The sequence below is a fragment of the Marmota monax genome, unplaced genomic scaffold, assembly GCF_021218885.2.
Source record: "Marmota monax isolate L192 unplaced genomic scaffold, Marmota_monax_Labrador192_F-V1.1 WCK01_AAM20220418_F8-fsc00060, whole genome shotgun sequence".
NCBI classification, from domain to species: domain Eukaryota; kingdom Metazoa; phylum Chordata; class Mammalia; order Rodentia; family Sciuridae; genus Marmota; species Marmota monax.
Window position 1 is genome coordinate 3034055 of NW_026692826.1, and position 26410 is coordinate 3060464.

At 38.1% G+C, this 26410-nt stretch overlaps 1 pseudogene; it reads left to right on the forward strand.

The window, feature by feature from the left end:
- Positions 1–25972, forward strand: part of LOC124095466 (bifunctional phosphoribosylaminoimidazole carboxylase/phosphoribosylaminoimidazole succinocarboxamide synthetase-like) — a 51162-nt pseudogene extending 25190 nt beyond the window's left edge.
- The last annotated feature ends 438 nt before the right edge of the window (positions 25973–26410 follow it).

The following is a 26410-nucleotide window of genomic DNA, read 5'->3' on the forward strand; positions in this document are numbered from 1 at the left end:
TGCACTTCATATACCTTAGAAACACATTACAGTGATAGAATTCTGTGAGAGAACAGAAAAAAAATTAACACAGGAAGACCTCATCTGTAGATATTTACATATTGAAATGCCTACATTTCTGAAGCAAGAAGAATTTGGCCTTCTTAGGTAACAGCCTTGTTACTCTCCTATAAAAGTTGAATTGAGTAATTAAGGGTTAAGAATTTATGGCCATATTTTATAATTTATGAACAGTATCACAACATATAAGAGAGCTTAGATTTACTGTGTTCATATGAATAATTCATTGCATTATAAAAATTATTTTGCAATAGGAGACATTTATTTAAAATATCAGATAATTGAAGTGCTTTAAAAGGAAATACAATTTTGAAAATAAAGAGGAGGGATTGGATAACGGAAGAACAGTTGGAAGAACCTAAACTTCCTATACATAGAGGAATGTAGCACAGTGAATCTGACCATAATGTATATCCACAAGACCCTAATTTAAAAAAAAAAAAAAAACTAAATAAATAGCAGAAAGATCAGTAAGTACAGGGATGGAAAGAGGAAGGGTGAGGAGGAAAAGAGGAAGTAGTGGGGACTGAATTAGAGTAAATTACATTCCGTGCTTTTATAATTGTGTCAAATGAATCCTAATGTGGTTTAAAACTGAAAAGAACCAATAAAAATGATAATATATGTAGACTGACTTCCACATTATACAATGAATGCTTGAATCAAAATGTTGCATGGTACCTCGTTCTTATGTACAACTTTCAAGTTTTTATCAGTTAAAATTTTAAATCAAAAAAACCCGTATAATAAAAAGATTAATGTATGTAAAAATACTTACGTTAATGGATGGGATCAAAGATAACCAAAAAATGAGGGCTGAATGTTGGGGAGACTTATAAATTGAGTGATAACATTTGCAAATGGAGTTAAAACCATAGAAGAGAACACCTCGGATTGCATCAACCCACGGTGCTTTCACTTATCAAGAGGAGGGGCTGGCCAAGTCCAGCACCTGAGGCGGCTGTGGGACCTGGGCGTGGGGTGGAACCGACACAATTTTTAAGTACTCAAGATCAATTAAATTTTGATACTGGAGTTGGAATTAATTTGTCCATCAACATGGAATGCAATTTCATTGTTTATATCAAGCAAGCAGGAGGAATACAATCCAGGTCAATAGAGTTTTCATTTATTCGGGATATTTTGCTGTGGCATTGGTAGACTCATCTTCTGAGAATCTTCCAGTAGTCAGACTGGATGGTTCTCCCTCCTCCTCCCATGTGCTGCTAACTCACTTCCCCCAGCTAGGTGGACGTGAGCAGTACCTCTCTTCTAGTGTTCCATCTGGTGTGATGGGTTCTATCCCATGCACTGGCAAGTTCCTGAGAAAATGGATGCTATTTCTCTTGATCAACACTGTTTCCCAGGTGCCTTGTGAAATACTAGTGGGCTCTGAATAGCAGCCTCCTGAAGAGCCAACGCTTTCCTAATATTTGCATTGAGTTTGTGCCTTGCTGTTGAGGCTTGCACTGATCACAGTCCTCATTTCCTGCTTGAATAGACCTGGATTTTGAATAGATTTTTCTTGGGAAATTTTTAAGTATAGTACTCTACCGTTTTTTATCTCCTCCTTTAAATGCCTCACAATTGGCTTTTTTTTTTTCCGTATCTAGAGAAGCTTCAGTCTTCAATGAACAGCTCATCTCATTGCCAACAGAGACCCAATTCAGTGACGGCACAATGAGTCCAGCCTGGAGTCACAGTTAAAATAGAGGGATTTTAGCACATTTGCCGTCCAAACATCTCCATGTTCCAGGTTGTATCACAAGTGGGTGAACCTTTGAGAAAATTCAGCAGATTGTGGTTTTCGTATCACTGTAACCTAGCAGGTGCTTTAAGTCTCATCATGCTGCTCTTCACAGAGGTCTTCATAGTAAAATTTGTTTGAAAAAAAATAAAGAATTTCTATTTTTAACTGAATCTCAAGCCCACCATGGTCATGAACTAGCTCAGAATTTTCTATGTATTCTAAGACTTAGGTCATTGCACATATTCATTGCTGCTTTTATTTACTTCTAGCTTGATCATCTATATTAAATACAAATTTCAGCAAAATACTATTTCTCTTTTTCCTTTATTCAATCTTAAAATGACAATAGCATTTGTCCAAAATATGTTCAATTCTAAAAACCTTTTTCCTATTTGACTTTCTTTATTCATAATGGGAACAATCAAATTCCACCCCCCCAAATTCACTCAAAAAGTGAGGAATGAATTTGAGAAGTGAGCAGTGGTGTTTTCTCTTCTTGAATCCTCTATTTTAGTCAGATTTTTCATTGCTGTGAGCAAGAGACTGAAATGAACAAATCTAGAGGTGGAAAAGCCTCACAGTTTCAGGGGTCTCAGTCCACAGGGGGCTGAGTGCATTTCTCAGGGCCCAGGTGAGGCAGGACGTCATGGCGGAAGGTGTGCCAGAGGAACGCAGCTCAAGACAGGACACCCAAAAGCAGAGAAAGGAGACCCCGCTGGGCAGGGGTATAATATATGAATCTAATTCTACATGTATCATTATATATCTATAATACATGAATCACCCCCAATGGCTGATCTCCTCCAGGCACACCCTAACCTGCCTATAGCTACTGTCCAGTTAATCCCGATTAGGAAATTGATCCACGAGTTGGCTTAAGGCTCTCATAATCCAATCTTTTTACCGATAACTCTCCTTGCATTGTCTCACACTGGAGCATTTGGGGGGTCACCTCATATCTAAACCAGAACATCCTCTAACTGTAAAGAATGCCTAATGGCAGTTTTGGGATTTTAAAATGCTCTTATATGGGTGAAATACTAAATTAGGCTGTGTGCTTTTCATACCTTATCTTTGGCTACAAAGATGTTGCTATGACTGTTAGTGTTTTGAGATGCATTCCCTGCTGTTGTGACAGGCTTTGCATTATGGATGCTGTGGGGAGAAAAAAAGCAGAACAAGTCAAAGCAAATAAAAGCATAAAAGACTCTAAACACCAGGGGAAATAAGGCATGTGTAACCTTTGTATTTCTCTTTAGAAGGAATGTAACTTAGTAGTAATATTTTTGAAAGAGAAACAATGATCCAAATAGTAAGGACACTAAGGACTTAAAATGGCATTCCATGTCCTATCAACTTTCTGTTTCCTTCTTAGCATGAAAGATACAAGATTAAATAGAGATTTTAATCATTCATCTAAACATGAAGTACCCGAGTCTAACAGTAACAGTTTGGGGTGTTTATACAACTTTTAAATGATGCTTCTGTACAACAAGTCATAACTTTAAAACCTCTCAGAAAATAGGTATTACTGTATTCTTTCTTTAAAAAAATTTTTTTTAGTTGTTGATAAAACTTTATTTATTTATATGTGGTGCTGAGAATCAAACCCAGTACCTGACACATGCTAGGCAAGTGCTCTACCACTGAGCTATAACCTCAACCCCTCTTTCTTTTTTAATAATAAGATAAAGAGTCTCAAAGAAAATTGCTACCATTAACATTGAATAGCACAATAGAATTGTACAGGACTTCTTTAAAATAATACTTTATGAATATCGTTTGCAAATCTCACATAGACATTTTCTTAGCCTATACAAATACACAATTTTTCAAGGTGTGACAAATAATTTAATTAATGTGAAATTATCTACAAAATGAAAAGAAATATATCACTTAATTTTCCTTTCCAGTCCAGCCGTTTCAAAACTGGGATGAAAACATACACAGTTCCTAAAGCTCCCGTTCTCCGATGGCATTATTATTTTCCAAAGTCCTGCCTGATTTGCAATACATTTCCACTCAATGATTAGTGCTTTTTACACATTGGGTACTTTTTATTAATAGAAACATAGAATTCATTCTGCAATTTAAAGCTCAGTTATTTGCAGGCTGGCTGCCAACTGGGTATGTGTGCATACGGTATGGGCTGTGAGGTTGTGTACCAAGAAATAGGCTTGTTGTGTACTGGTTACCAACTTGTCTGAGTCTGGTGGGACGGAACACCCCACACAACAACTTTCACAAAGCAGTTTTATTACTTATGGGTACCCTGCAAAAAGGGGCCACAGAAGGCCGTGATTCATTGCCAGTCAGTCCCTCAGGCCAGAGCTCTTCCCAGGCTCAGTAGAGGCCTTTCTATGTGGGCGTGACTTGCACTGGAGCTAAGGGGCTATGGAACACAGCCCACTCTGGGATTTACATCCTGGGGGTTATATGACATGTAGCGTTGAAGGACATCCTATTCATGGGAAGGGACAGGAACAGAGTCTGAGCTGTCAACCAACTCTTTTTTTCCCCAACATATTCCACATATTCCACCCTTGTCCTTGAGAGTACAAGCAAGAGGACAGGAGCAGTAAGTTCATCCAGGGCCATCCAGAGAACTGACTGCAGTACGCATTAGCAGTCATTTCCTATTCCACTGCACACCCACTCCCTGACCTTAGGCCCGAGAGGACATCAATCTATAAGCATACTTATTTTTGCTCCCTCCCTCTAAAGTCTGAACTACATTTTGTTTGCTTATTTTTACCTACAAATTCAAAATTTGGTGAACAAAAACTTTGTTTGATTGTTCAGGATATTACTCTCCTATTGCCACCATACACATTTCCGCAATTTTTGAAACTTGAAACGATAAAAATCTGTCTTCATTCACCTGTAGGCCATAAATCTGGAAGACTCAGCTGGTCTCTCTACTCCAGCTCTTATAAAGCCACAAGTGGGGTCTCCGCTGGCCAGCCCTCCATGAAAACTGCTCCCAACTCCGTCAAGTGATGGAAGAATCCAGTGCCACCCAGCTGAGGGACAGAGGTCACCACTTCCTGTGGCTGCCCGCCAGGAGAGTGTTTAGCTTCTGTGCCCTCCTGTGCTGCAGTGCTTTCTCCTACGTGAATCCCAGCAACGACCCCTCTGCCTCATCCCTCCATTCTTCACCTCTGACTCCAGCCTGGAAAGTTCTCCATTTTATAAAGTATAAAGGCTCAAGTGTCTAGAATGGGCCGACCCTGACAATCCGATCTAATCTCCCCCACTTTATGGTTCTTAATTTAATTGTATCAACAAAGTCCCTCTCGTCCGTCAGGCAATACATTTACAGGTTTTAGGTGCTGCCATATGGACATCTCATGGGGGCCATTCTGCCTCCAGTATGCACCAGTTTATCTTGCTTAGCACACATAGGAAGCTGACATATTGACCAGAAAAACTTAAGTTTAATGAGACAGATATGCAATGATTAGAAGATTTGAACAGTCAAAATTAATTAAACGTGTGATGCATTTAATTCTTTAATTGACATTATTTTCAAGTCTGAAGTCCTTGCCCGTTTCCATGTAATTGACTGAATATAAATAGTTTTTAGTAAACTTAGTGCAATTCGTGGTTACGTTTTGGTCAAGTTGTGAATGACTTGATGAATCCCCAGCTTCTCTCTCCATGCCTTTGTGCACACTGCCCCAATCTCACACGCGAGTTCTGTTTCTAGAAGAAATGGTCAGCTATTTGGAAACAGTGTTGGGAGCTCAGAGTTGGTGTCCACCCTCTGCATGTTCTCTTCCTCTACTTCTCTCCTTGGCCTCAGCCATTCCTGTCTTCACAGTGGTTTGCCTCTGGACCCAGGGGTAGGGACACATTTGATTCTGATCCAACACGTGGGTGTGATCCAGAGGTCTCTGATCTCCTAGTTCTGGCAAGAGCTGCCCAAGATGTCCACTTAAGCTGTCAGCTCAATTTCTCACCTTCTTTCAGCACTTTTCATAGGTACTGTATGAAATTCACAAGATCCATTCTTTCATAGCAGACTACTAGGAGAACTAGGGCAACTATGACTTTTGGAAAGCACTTAATTGTCTTCAATCCCTGAAAGACAGCAAACTGAAAGGGGCCTCCTGTCTCATTTCTCTAGTGCATTTATTCAGAACTCCCCCTGTAGTGGTAAAGGAACCACATGGCAAACAGTTTCTCCACATTCTGTGACTATGTCTCTCCTATTTCCTACCCTAGCAGCCCTACCAGGAATGTGAAGAAGTCTCATCCATTTATGTTTTTAAATATTGTAACCCCAACTTTATATAAAGTACTTATAAATTCATAATTATTCTTTATTTTAAGTTAGTAAATCAATATTGATATACCCAATGAATGGTGACTCCTGTATTTAAACAGATATTTTAATGAGGTCACCATCAATGCAACCGTTTACTCAGTTTCCCCAAACTGGGCTGATGTTGGGATTGGAAAAAAGAAGAACAAATACAAAAATAGTGAAAATAGAGAAAGTGGGACCTGGTGGTTCAGCCGACCTCTGATGGAGCAAGACTGACCACGACCAGGCTCCCACCCATATATTACATAGGTTTTTACATCAAAGGGATTTATTGTGAGAGAGATACTTTAAAACAGAACCAAGGTCAAAGGTTTGAACAGCCCAGTTACAGGCATCAGCTTGTGCCCACAATGCTCTACTGTGTACTGGTGGCTGGCTCCTGAATCTTAGGTTGTGAACTGATGGCAACCATGGAATTTCCCTTTGAACAGAGTGTCACCATACAACTGGGCAGTTTTCTTGGCACCTTTGCACTGAAAGTTTTGCAAGGAAGGTGTCTGTTGCAGTTCAAAAACCCATAATTCATTCGCCACTCCCAACAGATGAGTTTTTAAAATCTTGCTGTGAAGTGGCGATAAATGCATGCAATCTTTTTTTTATTTTGCAAATATTTACTCTTTACAAGTCACACATTCAGAAAACTTTCTTTGTCCTAGCAAATTATGACTGAAATTATTCAGAAAAGTTGACATTAGATTATTTATGCTTTTTAAATTTCCCTTGCTAATTAAAATTCTCTGTACATTGTTTCCCCAAAATACTTCAAAAGTTGATCTAAATAATTGATTTAGGAATTCCCGCAGTTATTCATTGCTGTGTAATTAATGACTCTAAAATCTGATGGCATGGAAAACAGCCTTTTATTAGACTCATGATTCTGGGGTCAGAAGTTAGGAGAGGGTACAGCAGTTTGGCTGCCTGGTGTCTGGTCTGGGGTGGCAAACAACCTGCAAGGACCTAATTGATTACCCAAGAGCAATGAGCCTGGCACTTGATTCTTCTTCACCAACAGCAGCTGAAGCAACCTCTTCTTCATGCACAGAACGTTACTTCGAAAGGGCTGCCTCAGCCAATCTGGTTCCCTCTCCATGGACCTTCCCACATGGCTGACTTGGCTTACCTCAGAATACATATTTCTCACATGCATCTGGCTTCCCCAGGCAGAATATGCTAGAAATCCATCCTAACCATGAGTGTCTAACGTTTCTGTCACCTTTTGTTAGTTACAAATTCAACAGTGGAAAGGATTAGGCAAGAGCATGGGTATCAGGAATTGTGGTTTATTGGATCCTGGCTATACTAGAATCCCACAAATAGTGCTAATTTCTCCTTGATAAATGCTTTGGTTTTATCTGAGATGTTGTGTTCTTTTGTTTGCTTTATGAGAATTTAAAACATGGGGAAGAAAAGTATGAAATGCTATTTCTCATAGTTATCTTGAAACCAAGAGGTAAAAATAGTCTGTTAATGTTTTACGGTACTGGATGTTGAATTATATGCACCGTGTACGGCCTCAAAGTGGAGTGACTGAAAATCCCCATGGTAGTTTTGCAAATAACAGAATGGAAATTTAAAATAAATAAAAACTCAAAAAAGCATTTGAGCTAGAGCAGTTAGTGTTGATCTTGTTGTCACTGCTGACAGAACATTGCAGAAGACAGAAAGATCAGAAGGGACACTCAAACACTTGGGCATAGTCATTCACTTCGTAGTTTCCTAAGAGCAAGGCCAGCATTTTAGGTTGCATAGTGAAATGGTACTGAAATGGGGGAGTGGTCATGACAAGCTCAGATTGGGATTAAAAATAGTTCTGTGACACAGTATCTTTTATTCTTCCCTAAAAAACATACCATAATGGGAAACAATATGTCAGAGTTGGATGAAGAGGTATGGGACATGTGGAAGAGAAAGTCTGCTGCAAGGACAGGTATTGCTCATTGTCACAAACTGGCTCTTAAATTAGAGTTCAAGACACCTGCTGACCATGATGGTCTTCACCTGCCATCATAAACATCCTTTTACCTCACCTAGACATGGCCCACAGTAAGCCTAGCTTCCTTCCCTTATATACATGTTGCCTTAAAATATTTAGAAGTATATAATTTGTAAGTCTATAATTTTCTAATGTTCCACTGCAGAAAATGTGCATATTTACCACCCTCCATCTATATTGCATTGAGAGATGGTGTGCTAACCACTCCTGGAATTCCTATTTAAACTCCAAGGCTTCTTCACAATCATGGAGTCTCATCTTTGGGAAATTCTGATTCTCTAGACTCCCTGTTGGAATGTGAGGGCCTATTTGAAATCTTGATTGCACTTCAGTACGGCTGCTGTGTTCTGTGACACTATCAGAGAAATGTCTAGGCACTATCACCACTTAGAAAATAATGTCTGGACCATTCTACAAATGTGGGACCCTATGGTGACACACTTTTCACTACGAATGCTGCCAACTTTGGCAGTGTCAACCTACTTAAAAAGATTTATTCACCTCTACAAAATCCCAATAGTTTACAAAGCTTCCACATACGTGTGTAAACCCTTATCCCCGTTCTTCATCATGTTAATATGCAGTTGGTGCTACATATCCACTGTTTCCCTGTCCACGTAGTTGATGAACCCTGGATTGAACCTATTTGGAAAACTAAACTGTGTCTGTATAGAATACATACAGTCTTCTTCTTGCCATTGTTCCTTAAACAATATAATAGAGCAACTATTTGCACAGCATTTACCTTGTTTGGGGTATTACAAGTAATCTAGACATGATTGAAGTATATAGGAAGATGTGCATAGATTATATAAGGGACTTATAAAAGGGACTTGAGTACCTTCAGATTTGGTCACCCTGAGGGCATCTAGAACTGATTCCTCATGGACACCAAGGGATGACTATTTTATATTCCTGTCTTGCCAATTGCATTACACTCTGAATTCACCGTATACATTTCTTTTCTTTTTATAATAACTTGGCTTAATCTATTTCTTCATTTTTTTATTTGTTCTAATTAGTTATACATGACAGTAGAAGGGATTTTGACACATCATGCATACATGGAGTAGAACTTCTCATTCTTCTGGTTGTACATGATGTAGAATCACACTGGTTGTGTAACCATATATGCAACCATATGGTTTTATAATCGTAGTGTCCAATTCATTCTATTATCCTTTCTACCCCCAACCCCCCACTTTCTTCACTCCTCTTTGTCTAACCCAGAGACCTATATTCTTCTCTAGTACCCTCCTTATTGTGAATTAGCATCCACACAGAAGAGAAAGCATTCAGCCTTTGATTTTTGAGGACTGGTTTAGCATGAAAGTCTCCAGTGCCATCCATTTACCAGCAAGTGCCATAATTTCATTTTTCTTTAAGACTGAGTAATAATCTATTGTGTATCTATACCACATTTTATTTTTACATTCATCTATTGAAGGGCACCAAGGTTGGTTCCATGGATCAGCTATTCTGAATTGAGTTGCTATAAACATTGAACCAGTTGCATCACTCTATTGTGCAAATTTAACTCCTTTGGATATAAATCAAGGAGTGGGATAGCTGGGTCAAATAGTGGTTCCATTCCAAGTTTTCTGAGCAAATCTCCATAGTGCTTTCCAAAGTGGTTTCACCAATTTGCAGTCCCACCAGTAATGTATGAGTGTGCCTTTTTTTCCTACATCTTCATCAACATTTATTGTTGCTTGTATTCTTGATAATTGCCATTCTGACTGGAGTGACATGGAATCTCAGTATAATTTAGCTTGAATTTCTCTAATTGCTTATTCCTTCATTTTTTAATGCCTGGAATATATATTACCTTATCTTCAATTATCCAAAGTGGATGGCATTCAAATGAAATTCCTCCTTCTATAATTTCCATATTTCATAATAGAACTATTTGTTTTTCTGAACTCTTCTAAGCCTTTGGTACTTCTGTTGCTTTTAACTTTTACATTTAATGTAGCTTATTTATGGATGCTTAACTTAATATTATTTAAGTTTCTTGATGCCAATTACAGACCTAGACCCCAGCATCCTGGCATTGATAACTTGAGCATTCTAGATGCTTAATCACTGCTAATATGTGAATGAATGAAAGAATATTTTATTGATTAATTATGTTATATTGATGTTTGAGTGCCTTATTGCTGAGTTACATTACAATTTGAGTAAACTAAAACATTCATAATGTTAAAAAAGAATCTTCATAAAAGAATATGAAATCAGTCTACTACAAAGAAACTTCAGAGAATCCATGTACTCTCTCACACTTAAGTTGGTAATTTCTTTTAAATTTTCTGTACAGAATCTGCAAACACACTAAAGATATTGTGATCTTTATATTGGATAATTATTGGATAATTATTGCTTTATCATTTTGATTCAATATGTCCAGCATTTAATCTAAGTAAAAAAAATAAGTTTCAATGTGAATTTACTAATTGTTTTTGCTTTAGTGCTATTTCACCTATTCATTTCAAATAACCATGGACTGGGATGAGAAGAAATGAGAAATGGAAAAATTCAATGTCAAGATGATTTATTGTAGGACATATTTTCAATAGAAAAACATAAAAGAATAAAGAGTTTCAAAATTCAAATGTTCTAGGGAAATGAAAAACAATAATGTTTGCAATTAAAATGCTTTGTAAGAGGAAAAAGCCACTAGTTGAGGGTTTTGTGAAGTTTCTATATTGTTTTCACTCAGTAGAACATGCACAATAAACATCACTTTCCTATTTCTATGGCTCCATATAACATTACCTGAGCTAATTAAAAAGTTGTTATTCACCAGAAACTCCACCTTGTTGAAAAAATGGATACAATTAATATAATAGCCCCTTGCAAATTTAACTTGCCTTTGGCTATTATAAATGTTATGTTTTATTTGCTGGTAAAACTTATTTCCTACAAAATAAATGGAACATATATAAACATGTAAAAGAAAATATATCTTTTTACTAATTTGTTATGTTATTTCCAAAATACAAGTTGATAAATTTTAAATATCTGCCTTCAATCCAGCTACAATTAGGACTCTGTAAAGCTTTTCATTAATTGAAGAGCAGAAATGGAAATCTCAAAACAATTTCCCCATAAAAATTTAGATGCATCCTTCTGAATATTTTCTTTCCTTTCTTAAAATCCTAATAACATTCTGTGTTCTGTCTTAAATCAATAACATTCTCATTTTTTCCTTCATTTTGCCCCCTCTCCTTTCTTCCTTCCTCTCCCTGATAGAAAAGAAGACCTGGCCTAAATGAGGAAACTGGAATCTTAGAAGTTATGAGACTTTTGAAGTCCATGAATGTGAGCTGTTGAGCCAAAGACTGAGCTCTGTCGAGCTCTAACTATCCTACCTCATCGGAATCCTAGCCAAACTTCCATGTGTGTTGGGGTTTAGATCTGAGGTGTCCCCCAAAATCTCATGTGTGAGACAAAGAAGGAAAGTCTACAGGTGAAGTCACTGGGCTTTGAAAGCAGTAACCTAATTGGTGCATCAGTCTCCTAACTGGGATTAACTGGGTGGTAACTATAGGTGCGCAGGATGTGGCTGGAGGAGGTGGGTCTTTGGGGAGTATGTATTTGGTCACTGTTTAATGAGAGTCTCTCTTTCTCTGCTTTCTGACAGTCAAGTCCTGAGCTGCTTCTTTCCAGCAAACCCTCCCGCCACGATGCTCTGCTTCTCCTTAGGCACAGAGCCTTGGAACCAGCGGTCCTGGACTGAGGCTGTGAGCCCCGGAGGAAACTTCTCCTCTTCTGTTCTTGTCAGGTCTTTTGGTCACAGCAACAAAAAAGCTGACTGAAACAGAAACTGCTAACAGGAGTAGAGTTCTTATTGTGACTCACCTGACCATGTGGGTCAGAAGCTTTTGGAGCTTTTTGGAATTTGTGGGAAGAATTTTGAAAAGTTTAGAGATGCGAGTTGGGAAAGTTTTAGATTCTCCTAAGTGGAGATTAAAGGGCGATTCCGGTGGAGCTCAGAAGACCACAACGCTGATAGGACTGTGGACAGTGAACTGTACTCCTAAGGTTTCATTCATTAATTAACTAATTAATTAATTAATTTTTAGTTGTTGATGGACTTTGATTTTATTTATATGTGGTGCTGACAATTGAAGGCACTCTACCACTGAACCTCAGCCCCAGCCCGTGGACTCATAAGTTTTTAAAGGAGAAGGAAGACTCTTGGAAACTGAACTAGAGGCCGCTCATGTTATATTCTGAGAAAAAAAAAAAAAACGTCTACATTTGGCCCATGTCCTGGGACTTTCTGTGAGGCTGAATTTAAAAGTAATGGACTTGTTAACATGGCAGAAGACATTTGTAGGCAACAGATTATCCAGGCATGGATGTTGCTGGAGGCTTTAAGTCAAGTTTATTGTGATAATCAGGAGCAGAAAGCACAGCATAAAGATTTGAAAAACTTGAAGTTTGGCCAGAAAACTTAAAGTAAGTGTAAAACGGGGGCTGAGGAAAGAGTGGATATTAAAGACATCCACTAAGGGAACAGTAATTACTTCATTTAAGGAATAGGAAAGATGGCTTTAGGGCATCTCAGGAATTGGCAAGACCATGCTCACCTCAGGCTCAAGGGTATAAAAGTAAAAATTCCTCTGAGAAGAGACCATGGAGGTGGGGTTGTTAAGAAGCTGTTTCACCTTGCTCAGCCACCCAGATACTCAGAGGCTGCTGGCTTAAGATGGTGGCAGACTTCAGTATCAACCATGCAGCGCTGGTTCTGCAATTTTCCAGGATCAGGAGTTAGGGGCTCATGGAGGTCCTGTTGAGGATTCAAAGGGAGGCCAGGGAGGCCAGGCAAAGAACAGCAGGGCAGGGGTCCCTTGGGCAGCCCCTGAGAGGGCAGTGTGTGGAGATGAGAGACAGAAGCTGAAGCAGCTGTGCAGAGCCCCCAAGAATAAGTTCTCTTAGTCTTGGGCCAATAACATGGCATGCCTGCTAAGGAAAGCTGCAGGGATCAAGCAGAGACGGTCGGGAGAGAGGCCACTTGGGCTGCAACCAGCAAAGCCCTAGGGCGGAGCTACACAAGCCTTCTGGAGGCCAGGTGGAGGAGGGATGTGGAGCTACAAGGCTTGTTTGCCCCGCTGAATTTCTGTCTTTCTTTGGTCCCATCCCTTCTTTCTATCTCCCTGTATATTCTTTTTAGACTGAATATGTTGACTCTGTGCCCTTGTATATGGAATGTATGTAATTTGCTTTTTATTTCTACAGGGGCTCATGCTGAGAGTTTGCCTTGAGTCTCAGAGGAAACTGCAACTCTCCTGGAACTGTTGAAACTAGGGGCTGTTCTTGAAAATGAACTAAATTATTTTGCATGGTGAGATGGGCATGAGCTTTGGGGAACCAGAACGTTATGGTTTAGATGTGAGGTGTCTTGCAAGAGCTCAGCTGTGAGAATGCAAGAAGGGTTAGAGGTTAAAGGATTGGGTTGTGAGAGGCTTAATCCAATCAGTGAATCCCAATCCCTGAGAGGGATTACTTAACTATAGGCAGGGAGGGTGTGGCTGGAGGAGATGAGTCACTGGGGTATGGTTTTGAGATACATATTCTGTCCTGTTCAGAAGAGTCTCTCTGTTTTCTCATTGTCATGTCCTGAGCTGATTTCCTCTGAAACATCTCTTGCCATGATGTTCTCCCTCTCCTTGTGCAAAGAGCAATGGAGCCAGCCACCTATAGACGAGCCCTCTGAAACTAGGAGTCCCCAAATGAAGCTTTTCTCCTCTAACTCTTCTTGTCAGTTCTTTTGGTTGCAGCAGTGAAAAATCTGATTAAAGCAATATGGATATTTAATAGATGTCTCCAACTTATTCATTCCCATTACATCTAGATAAAGCCTTCATTTTACCTAATGCCTCTCACTTTCCTCTAAATGCAATTGTTTAAGCCCAATGCATCAACCCGAGGACACTGCCATAAACCCCAGCATTTCCTCAATCCCATTTTCTCTGCTTAATGTATTCCACAGTTTAGAGAACAAGACACCCACATGTCCATTCTTGTATGTAACCAGAGGTTGCCATGTGTCCAAGTTCTGGACAATAAAAAATAGATATAGTTATGGGGTTCTGTGTAAGGTTTTGTTATATATTTGCAGTGCAGAATGATTAAATCAGGCAAATTTTCAAATCCATCACCTTACACACTTATATTTGTGGTAAAAGCATTTATGTTCTATTTTCTTTGTAATATTAAAATATACAATTTTAAAACATTCAAATCATTATAATTTATTAAAGTCACCATTCTGTGCAATAGATCACTGAAGTTTATTCCATGTCACTGAAATTTTGTAACTTTCAATCAACATACCCCCTTGATAATTCTACCTCCAAAGTACATCCTAAGTACCACAGCCTTACTTCAAAAATCCAAACTGGCCTGTCTTTTTATATGAGCTGATTGTTTAAAAATCCCCCAGGATCAGGTTTTATATTAATTCATCAATAGCCAAGAGACCCAGAAGCTGTGTCATTGCCTCAAATGCAGCACCTGCTGTATGCAAGCCCTGTGAATTTTTCCATTCTTGTCAACTCTCTCGGTCACCTTTTAGGATTTTCCTAGGAGTCAGTACAACTTTTGACTGCACACTGACACCTTCCAGGAAGAAGGGATGATCAGTGTTGTGCTTGAGTTTATGTCCAGAATGTCTTTTCTGAGTGTTTCCCTGTGAAGGTCCAGCAAGTGTAATATCATAGGAGGTTCCTCCATACAACAATTGGTAGAGTTCTTTCTCTCACATTAAACATGGCACAACACATGCAAAAGGAAGTGAGAAACTTATGGGAAAGAGATAGATTGGCCAAAAGTGGTCAAGATAAAACTGCTTATCGTTTTGGAAAAACATAATCAAGTTAGTTTCATCTTGCTTAGTAGACCAAATTAAAATCAAGATGAATTTAAAAATCAAATGTAGTAAGTTAAACACTAAAAACTTTGTTACTCCTTCAGTGTCTTCTAATCTGCCTTATGGACTTAACATTTTAAAATACAATAATAATGTATATCCTATCTAAATCACACAATTCCCAACCGATATTATGCTTTTGCCACTCCCAGCTTGCATTGTAGAATTTATCACTTACATGGAGAGATAGTCTTAGTTTAGACCAAAGAGAAGAAGTCAGACTTTGATCCACATTGCCCCATGTAAGACAATTTTTCTTAAATAAATAGATTACAGAACCAAACAAAACCCAGTATTAATTACATTTTAGAAGTGTCATATAGTATCCTGAAATTATGCTGTTCCTGATTCTCACTCTCAAAAAGTTCCCAAAGAAGAGACAAATCATAATAGTACCATCAACTACAGGTGAGTCCTGGGGGACATGTATAGATGAAGAAATTGGAATGGCCAGCACTGCATGCCCACTGTAATCATATCCATCTCAAAATTGATTCCACAAGATGGGGGAGCTGTAGGGATGGCAGGGTAGCTGTCATGTGGACTGTGGCCTGTTCCAGCCACTCTTAGCCCAAAGGAGCCTCCATTCCTTCCCAGAGACAGACACAAACATTTTGTGGACTAAATAAAGCCTTCTACCTCTCTCTCACTGGAAAAGAGTAAATGTTTACTTTTTATATAGATGTGGTTCCTTTTTTGTAGATTTAAAAAGCATATAATTTGTCTTCAAATCTTAATTTCTGGTTGCTAACAGCATCAGTGATTTTTTTCTGTGGGGGATGCAGAGATGCTTTGCAACATGTGGGAAATAAGAAAAAAATTTTTTTTTGAAAATAATTTATAAAACTGATGTATTCATGTACAATAAGATTGTTAGATGTGTGTTCCTCCTAGGGCCCTGATGCCCTTGAAGGAGCAGAGAAATGAATAAATTCACCATTCTCATAATACCGACTCTCCAGTGAGTTGCAGTTGAATCTGATCTGTATCTCTTCAACTTATTACATTGGATAAAATTGAAATTATTATAATCTGATATTTAGCTTATATTTTCCTAAATTTAAATATAACTTTACATAAATATAAATTGAATATCTATCTTAATAATTTTCTGGACATTAAAATTAATGGAGGATGAATGTCAGCTTGAACTTACTTGCAATGAACCATTTTGTGTTGAAGAATTTCTCCAACACATGTTGAAACCAAAACACTTTGGTAAACCACTCTCTAACCCCATTATCTGTGTAAAACCTTTCCCAACAGCATTTTCATATAAACAATGAAGAAAAAAAGTCCAAAGTTACTCCACCCCAGTAAAATTCTTCCTATTACTTCCAAAAGTAAAGAGCTCATCATGCCATTTTGGACTTCTCTGTGGCTAAAAGCCCATTTTCCTATCTATGACTGTCCATACCTAGCCTCTGGCAACTCAACGTAGCAATTAATTTCTCTTATATAGAACACAGTTCAATTCATTTTGGAAAACCAAAATACAGTTCCATCACTTGAATTTTCCTTATTTATGCCTTATTTATAGCGACAGCAAAGTCTTCAAGACTTGCATCAGGCTGGTGGAGCTTCACCTCTGTGCAGACTGGCTTTTCTGAGGTTGGCCCGTACCAAATGACCTGGGCGTTGCTTCCTCATTTTCTTCTGGACTACTTCATCACTGATAATCTGGCCTGCTCTCTCATATGTCCTGACAAATATCTTGCATTTGATAATTCTCTGACAAGTTGTTCCAAATGATCTCTTAAGTTGTCCACAGCGGTTTGGATAGACTCTCAGTCCCCAGTTTTATGTGCTTATCATCAACAGCATTTCTTCCAGTATGACTGCATGAGCAGATTTCCCAAGGATGAACCACAAGGGCAAAATGGCAGAAGGCAACATCATCTAAAAACTAAGAAAGCAGTACCAAAAAAATGTATACTACACAAGAGACACTCATAGCTCAAGTAAAATATTGATCCCTTCATCTATGGGTCTTCTCTTAGTTACCTTCAGATAACTGGAAATCACTGTCAGTCACCTTATTTTCAACATGAACCTTCAAATGTGATGGTTACCCAGTGTCTATATGGCAGGTTAGCCAGACAGCTACACACATCATCTTGGTAATTCACAATGCCCAGATCAAGTATGTGTGGATGGTCAAGTTCAATCAAAGCCCTAAATTGTGATGTTTTTTCTCTGGCAACAGACATTGTATGTGAGGCAGTGAGAGCCTAGGGGCTTAAATATAAATATAAATATTTTTGTTTCTTTGGAAAGAAACAAAAAAGGACAACATTAACAAGTTAACCTAACTCCATTCCAGTTTTATAAAATATGAAGGATGAATGTGGTGGGGAAAGAAAGAACTAACCTATAAAATTTTTTTGAAAACACTCTTTTGATTTGCTACTGTAGGGCTAAAGACAACAAAACCTATACATAAATTCTGAAATTTGGTTCATGAATCTATATTATGTGTATTAGAGAATTGAAAGTAAGTATTACTCTGTGAGAGAAAGATACAGGTAAGCAAAGAGGAAAGACTGGAAAGAATCCTAGTCATGTTGCTCTGAAATCAGGCGTCAATGTGCATTCAGTGACTGACAGATGGTAAATAGTAGGTGGAGTTAGATGTGATAATGATGATGAAGATATGTAAATCTGATGAAGATGACAATAATGATGGACATAGCCAGGTGGAGAGCTAATGGATGGATGGATATATGATATATGATTGATAGATAGATAGACAGACAAATAGATGATCCTTCTCTATCCATGGGGTATGTTCTAAGACCCCCACTGAGTGGCTGAAACCGCTGATAGCACTGAACCCTACAAATACAGTGCTTCTATATACAAAAGCCTCTTGGAGGAATAAGTTTTCTGATCCATGTTACACATAAGTCTTCAAGCTCCACTGGAAGTTTGTCACACCCCTGCTCTACCATGGTATGAGATAGCCATGAAAGGACACTCTTCTCCTCCACTTCCCTCCCCTCAGGTTTCTACTCTGCCTGGTCAGCAAGGGTTTCTCAGCTCTCCAGCCCTCAGGCTGGTGGGAATGAGAGAGGCACTCGAGTTTTCCTGGTCTTGTGCTTGGCAGCGCTCCACAGCTGTCATGTCTCGGGGGAGCCTATTTGCTGTGTGGGTCTGAGGGCTGGGGAGCAGCACACCCTCTATGACCCCTCCACTGTGGAGGACCTAAGCTTCTGGTGCTACACTCTCAGCAGCTGCTTCAGCTTCTTCTATATATAATATATATTTAATATATATAATAGATATATATTGATATATATAATAGAATATATAATATACATATATTATAATATTTATATATTATATATTCTCTCCTTTCTCTTTCTTCCATCTCTCTTTCTTCCTTCTGTTTCTCCCTCTCATACTTATGGAATCTCCCATACTGTCCCACCTGCCTTCCTGGACAGGGTCTGTGGCAGCTCTGCGCTGGTTTCCTCTCACTCATAGCTCAAGGGGAAGCCCGCCTGCAATTCTGAGCAGACACAGTCAGAATGTGCCACACATCTCTCTTTCTCCTGTGATCACAAGTTAGGCAACCAACTTCATGTGCATTTATTTCTCAGGTATGAGCTGAACTTTGGTCTTTGAAACTCTAGGAAATAAATATCAAACTACATATATTTTCTAAGTAAAGCCCCTTCTTCTGAACTTAGAGTTGGGAGAGGAAACTTTTCCTAATCTTCACCTCCTGTCTTAGCTTTCCATCTTCTTGGCAGGCTGACAATAATTGCAGAAACCACCTTGGGGAGCCTTACAGAAAGTTCTGTATTCCCCTTTGCAATGTAGGACCTCCTTCCTCTAAGTTTTCCTCTAACACTAAAGAATGAAGTACCTCCATTTAAAACGGCTCTTTAGATTTATCTAAGACATATTCTGAGAAGTTTTCTGTTCATTTGCTTCTGTCTAGATGTTTGTTGAGCACTTGAATATACTGAAACTAAAGAATTAAAAGAAAGAGACTACTCAATGTTTAGTGAAGCTTATAGAAGTAACTAAATGGGAAAAAATTGGTCCCGTTACCAAAATCAGTAAGAAAATATGGTAGAATGATAAGATTTCCTCTTTGTCTATGTGTCCTCTGATAATGATGGTCGGTCTGCTGGGACTCACACTTGTGACTAAAAGTAGTGACACACTTGGAGATAACTAGCTTACCAAAAATTCTCTCCTTCTTCTCTCTTGACATTTCAAGACTATAAATGACAAGTTTGGAATCATTTTCTGAAAGTTTATTTCAAGTAGTTTGTAGATGGTTTTCCCACATATGAGGAGATGTAATCAATAGGAAATAGGAATACTTTCCAATTTAACAGTAAAATGTAGAAATGACTAAAAATTAGTTTTCATTAAAGTTTCTAGACAATAGAAAAGGATGAAGGAAAATATTAAAACTAATGTGGGGATTTTGCTTATGATATAATATCACACACTCCAGCACTTTCCCCAGGCAGTGAATCATTGCTGCCAAAGAGCAGTATAGAAATTGAAAATTTGAAAAATGACAAAACATTATAGAAGAGAATCATGAGGTTAAGTGAACTGGCAAATCTAAAGTGAAATCACCTCAATCTAAATGACAGACACAACTTTGTGAAAATGTGAACATTAATTCTGAACAAGTGCCGTTCATCAAGTAGAGTCCTTATGATTTGCATGGTAAGACTGCTTGCTTTTATGAATTTTTTATATTTGCATTATTCTATCATAAAGCATTTAGCAGCCCCCCTATGCTTCTCCCCTTTAAATACCAAAAGTATATTTTTCTACTTTGTACAAAGTAGAAGAGGCAAAGTGACAGAAAACATCTTTTCTTGGTTGACTTGCATTCTTAAATGATCTCAACATGCTTTACAAATACACTGATTAAATCTTACAATAACACTGAAATTGAAATAATGTAAGAAAGAATCTCATTATAAACTTCATTTTGGCAAAAATAAGGTACCTTGGAACTTTGCTTATTAGCCCAGGGTCAAGCACTTTTCATGTCCCAAAAATGATGTGCTGAGTAACAGGAACAGCAGAGCCGGGCTCAGAGGGGTGAAGAATGTGCCGCTTCCTGGGTGATGAGATCTGAGTGAATTAGATCCCCTTCCTGACTTGCTCAGTGATGGCTGAAATGCTCTCCAACGTGGCCAGATTCTCTCATCTCAGAGTTAATTGAAACCTTAAAATCAAAATACCTCTGTTCAGTTCAAAGGAGAGCTATTGCAGTTTTTTTTTTTTTAATTCATATTCAGCAAAGGAAGATACCAGTTAAAACATGAGGATTTTGAACAATCTGACAGAAGATGGCATTTTCATGGTAAAGGAGGGAGGAACTCAGAGAGATGCCCAGGTACTCTAAGAAGGTCCCCATCTTGAATATGTTGGGCAGGCTCTGGACATTTGCCTTCTGTTGCCATTCCCTGGTTGCAGAGTGGCTAATGCATCCCATAGATGTGGGCCTTTAGGTCACAGAGCCTATCAACGGCTACTTCAGATACAGATAACAGAAGTACTAACATATTCAGTGCCGAGGCTGGACAAACCATAATTCCATCATCAGCATCAGCACCATCCAACCTATATTCATTTTCTAGAAAGTGCCATGAATAATGTTGAGAACACTAAAGATAAAGGACAAACAACATTCCCAAGTGTAAGCCCAGATATGAGAATGAAAAAGTAATACTTATGAAGTCAGTGAAACTTTGGTTCCCCTTCATGCATTCTATCTTCTTTGCATAAACACATTGTTACTATATTTAATTAAACTGGTATTAAAATGTAACTATTTTTGAACAACAAATAAATAAACATTTATATCAAAAGAGATGTAAATTGGTGAATGAGACTGGTCTCTACTGGGGGCAGGTATTTGATGGGAAAATGGTGACAGCCATACTACTAGCTGCCATACAAAATGGAAATATAAAACTTTATATCTACATCATGTTTTAATATTTAATTTCACTATAACATTCAAACCCACAACTACCAAGAGCACAATTCTTATATTTATAAATGAGAAAACTAGTGAAACAGAAAAGCTGAGTTTTCCTCCAAGGTTTAATTATCCTCTGCCTTAAAGACTAGGATCACTATGTCACATGCTATGAGAACATCATTCATCTATTTAGGAATTATTCAACCTAGATGCCCTTCAGTGGATGAATGTATAAAGAAAATGTGGTATATATACACAATGGAATATTACTCAGCTATAAAAGAGAATAAAGTCATGGCATTTGCAGGTAAATGGATGAACTTGGAGAATATGATGCTAAGTGAAGTTAGCCAATCCCAAAAAAACAAACGCTGAATGTTTTCTCTGACATAAGGAGGCTGATTCATAATGGGGTTGGGAGGGGGAGCATGGGAGAATTAAACAAACTCTAGATAGGGAAGAGGGGTAAGGGAGAGGCCACGGGGGTTAAAAAGATGGTGGAATGAGATGGATATCATTACCCTAAGTGCATGTATGAAGACACGAATGGTGTGAATATAATTTGTATACAACCAGAGATATGAAAAATTGTGCTCTATGTGTGTAATATGAATTACAATGCATTCTGCTGTCATATATAATAAATTAGAATTTTAAAAACCTGGTCAACATATGCCATTGTTAAGTTATAGTCATAAGTAATACATTGCTCTTGGCCCAAGATTCATGATCCTTGGGAAAATACACTTGCACAAATAAAGGCATGATAACCTGAAGGAATGCTACTGGAAACATGTGCATAGCAGGGGATAGGTCTAGGGCACTGTATTCATTTTCCATGGCTGCCATAACAAGCTATTAAAACATTAAAGATGACTTGCAAATACATGAATTTATTATGTACCATTTCTGTAATTACCAAGTCCAAAATGGGTCTCAGTGGGCAAAAATCAAGGTGTCAGCAGATGGTTCCGGAGGTTCAGAGAAGACAACCCCACTGCCTTTCCCATCTTCTAGGGTATTGCCATTATCCTGGGCTGTGACCCACCCTTCACTTTCCCAGCCAGCAGCACTGTACCTCTCTGCCCCTGCTGCCTGAGTCAGCTGTGAACTCTCCTCTTCCACCTCCCTCTTCCACTCCTAAGGCCCTTAGAGATTATTTTGGGTCATTTGAATAATACAGTGTAACATTCCTATTTCAAAACTGAAGTTAGCAACCTAATTCTATCAACACCCTTGATTCCCTTATCACCAACACGTTCCCAGCTTCTGAGGACAAGAGCCTGAACATTTGCGGGGAGCATTATTCTGTTGACCGCCTTTGCAAAGAAGGAACTAGAGAGGCTAGAAGTCATCAGGAAAAATGTTTCAATGATCAGACCTGAAATACGATCATGAGCAGGTTACTCTGGGAGTTCAGAAGAGGGAGAGATCAACCAGAATATTAACGCATTCATGCGATGAGACAGCAGGTATTATAACTGACAGTCCTTCCCTGAAAGTAAATCTACACACAGCCCATCAACTCTGAAGGCTGTGCTGAGCAGGAAATGTTCTTGACATACCAATGAGAAAGACAGAAATTAGTTCAAAGATAAATTCCTTTTCTTGTGACAAACTTATGTTTAAATTGACCAAAAAGCACCTAACATACAAATTTGCGAATTGAAGGGGTGTTTTAGCAACTTGTCAGCAAATAAAATTTAGCTCTTCATTTTGTAATTTATGCATGTTTGCATTAGCATTTTAATCCTTGAAAAATTAATAAGTTCAAGTTTGTTATTAATTAAAAAAGAAATACATATGACACAGAAAGTTTGAGTTAGTTAATTAATATCATTGTTCTCTAGATATTTTTCTCATTATACCAGGTCATATGTTCAAGTGATTCTTCAAATTCAGTGTGTATGTAATGTTTATTTTTAAATTTTATTTTCAATGCTCTTTATTTTGAATAATTTTAGATCTATATAAAAATTGAGTAGATAGTGTATATACCTTGCACCCAATTTTGCTATTATTAATTCCTCTCATCAGTATGGTACTTGTGCTACATTTAATCCAACAGTATCAACATACCATCACTACCTGAAGTCCAGGCTTGACTCAGATTTCCTTAGTTTTGCCAGTTTTTCCTTTTCTAGTGTCTCACCCAGGGCATACCACATTACTTCCAGTCATTACATCTCCTTCGGTTCCTCTTGACTGTGATGGTTTCTCAGATGCTTCTGGTTTTTGTTGATTTTAATAGTGTCAAGAAGTACTAGCCAGATGTTTGTTTTGTAGGATGCTCTTTTATTGGAATTTGTCTGAAATTTTGCTCATTATTAGATTATCTGTTTTGGGAGGAAGACCATAAGGTAAAGTACCACTTTCCTAGCATCACATCAAGAGTACCTACTCTCTGTATCAACATTGATGTTAGCTCTGATCATGTGACTTAGGTAGTATTTGTCAGGCTTCTCCAGTGAAAAGTTACTCTTCCCCACATGATGTTCTCTTTGGATGGAAGTCACTACACTCAGTGCAAATTTCATTAAGTGGAAAGTTAGGATTCCCCTCCTTAGTAGGATATTTATAAAGCCCCTTCATTGATTTTTTTTTCAGTCATTTATAATAGTGTGTACTCATGGAGCTGTGTTCCCATGCTTTAGGTTATAATCGAATATTTATTTTGTTGCTATAACTGATCAAATTGTTATTAAAAGAAGATAATGATACTTAAAATATTTTAATTAAATTATGAGTAATAATGCAATAGAAAGGCTACATCTGTTAAATTTGTGTATTATATAACATTTTAATTAGACAAGTAAGACTAGATACCCTGAATATGTAAGTTCTTCCTTAGTCATTGTTATAGAATTTATCATTACAAATTTAGCTATTTTAGATTCATACAAAACTTCACTTCCCAAACAATGTTATGGCTAGAATATTTTATTCAGTGCCACCTGTTTGAATAATAATAAATCTATTTCTTTTCATGTCCCTTATTATTTGACAGCTGAACTGACTAAATATGATTTAGCTAGAGAAGCGTTCTTTATATTTGAACTAAAATACAAGACACTGAGAACAAATAATAATATTATAATTGCTTTTAGAACTCAAAATTCGCTGCAGGCATATTTTACAGGATTTAAATGGTATAAAATAAAATTACTCTTACCATGATGATATCCAGGGTTCATATCTGAGTTCAGAAGTACTTTGAATACATTAAATATATGTATTATTGTGAGCAGAAATACATTTCTCTCTTTGCCTGATCTCATTGGTCAAATGCGTGATTTAACATTCTGTGCAGCTGTAAAGAGGAATTGAATTCTCAATGCTTAATTACTTTAGCCAGTTTCCATCTGTTACTTGATTTCAGGCCTTTTCTCCAACTTTAGATGACATAGAAATTCTGCAAGCAGTACCAGTGCATGATGGGAATTCAATGCTAAAATGTATAGACTTAATGCTCACCTTCAAATTCATTTACCCAGCATCCTGGCCCTATGTGACCTCCAAGTATATGAAATGGGTTTTATTTCTGTGTCCTTATATACTTTTTACAACTGCAAACCTAACATGAAAAAAAGTATAATCTTAAATTGCCTTTTCTGAGTCAGTCACACTTCTGATCAAATAAAATGGAATTTTAAAAGTGTAAAGTAAATTGAGGTCTAACCAACTTGCCATTTTGAAATTTCAGTCTTTCTTTCTGGTATGGTCACTGTTCCCAGCCCACTCTAGATAACAGTGATATCCAAGATACTTAACATTATTTTAAAACACTAAACACCTTATCAGGGTAAAACAAAAGAAGTCCTTGAATTGTTAGACAGTCCAAGAAAAATCCTCTTGCATTTCAAGACCCGGACTATAGCAAGAAACCCAGCTAGAAAGAGTCACCTGAAGGATAAGCTTCAATTCCAAATAAAATGAACAGTTGTGTTTAAGTTGTCGTGGGAAGCAGTTGTCAGAACTGCTCTCAACAGAAAACATGAGGAGAGAGCTCATTGTGCCCCGTGTGAAATGACTCCAACTAGATGGGTTTGCAAAATAGTGACTGGTTGTTTTCTCAAAGGAGATCTTGGTATCAAGGAAGGATATAAGTTTTGTCCCCTAAATTGAATATGTTTTTCAAGGATGATGGAAATAATGACCCACAGTGATCTAAGGAAGAGCTAATTGCCACATAATTTTGCTTTGCTGAACTCATGATAGGCCGAACTGAAGTCGGTATCATAGCCATGCAACAAGGGGTATTTCTGAATTACTGGAGAAATCCTGATTATCCAAGAACTGTACACTGGTCAACCAAATTCAGTGCTTATATAGTAACTACCAGAGAAATTGCTGTTTCTGATTTTATTGGTAATAATTCCTGGAAATTCACCATTAGGAGATGAAGGATGGTCAAAAGACAGTCATGGTGACCTCAGAGAAATGACCCTTGAAGGGCTCCAGATGATAAAGGAAAACTTTGAGTGGGTGGAAGAGAGTAGAGTTGCTTCTAATATCCAAGTCAGCACAGGCTTGTAGTATTGGTGAGTTCAATTTTTTTTATGCCTATCACAATGAAAAAAATCAAAAAGCCTTGTGGAAATCTTGGAATCCTGAGTCAACTTCAGGTAATGTCTGCCCAAAAGGAGTCAGATGAAATTCTGGGTATTAAAGCTGAAAGCAAAGGGGATGGCAATTCTGCTGGGTTTGTGGCAGTGATGGGCAGAAGCAGTGGTGAGGGCTGGTGGTGCCTGATACCTGCATATCCAGGTATCGATAGGCTGTCCTCCCCTCACGCCAGGCTGGGGTGCTCAGGATGTGAGGTCTTCTCCCCGATTACCCAGTGGTCTAGGCTGTTCAAACACACTTTCTCCAGAAGGATCAGCTCCGTTTAGATATTTGGATTAAATGACCATTTGGTATGGGCCAAACTGTAAACAAGCATCCAGAAAATATACACCTAAGAATGTCATTGCATTTTCCAGGGGAAAATCTATAAATTTCTAGTGTAGTTGCAGGAAAAAAAAATCAAGCAAGATGAATCACTGAACCATCAAGCCTCACACCTCTTTTCTTCCCTCTCACTGCTGCGGGCCCAGGGGCCGGACACTTCTCCTCATGGTCCCTCATGCATGGCTGCCAGGGACCTGCCAGGAACAACAGGTTCTGTCACCTACCTCGGCTTCTACTTTTGGACATTGCTCAGTGGCACTATAGGATCACCTCCCATGCCTGGAGGTGGCCCCAGCGTGATCTAACAAGGTTCCTCACCTTATAGTATTATACATCTTTCATATTCAGGTAAGACTAAATCAAGCTGGAAAGCTACATAAGAGTATGCAAGATTCTTCGACCTGTAAATCTCATTAAGGAAA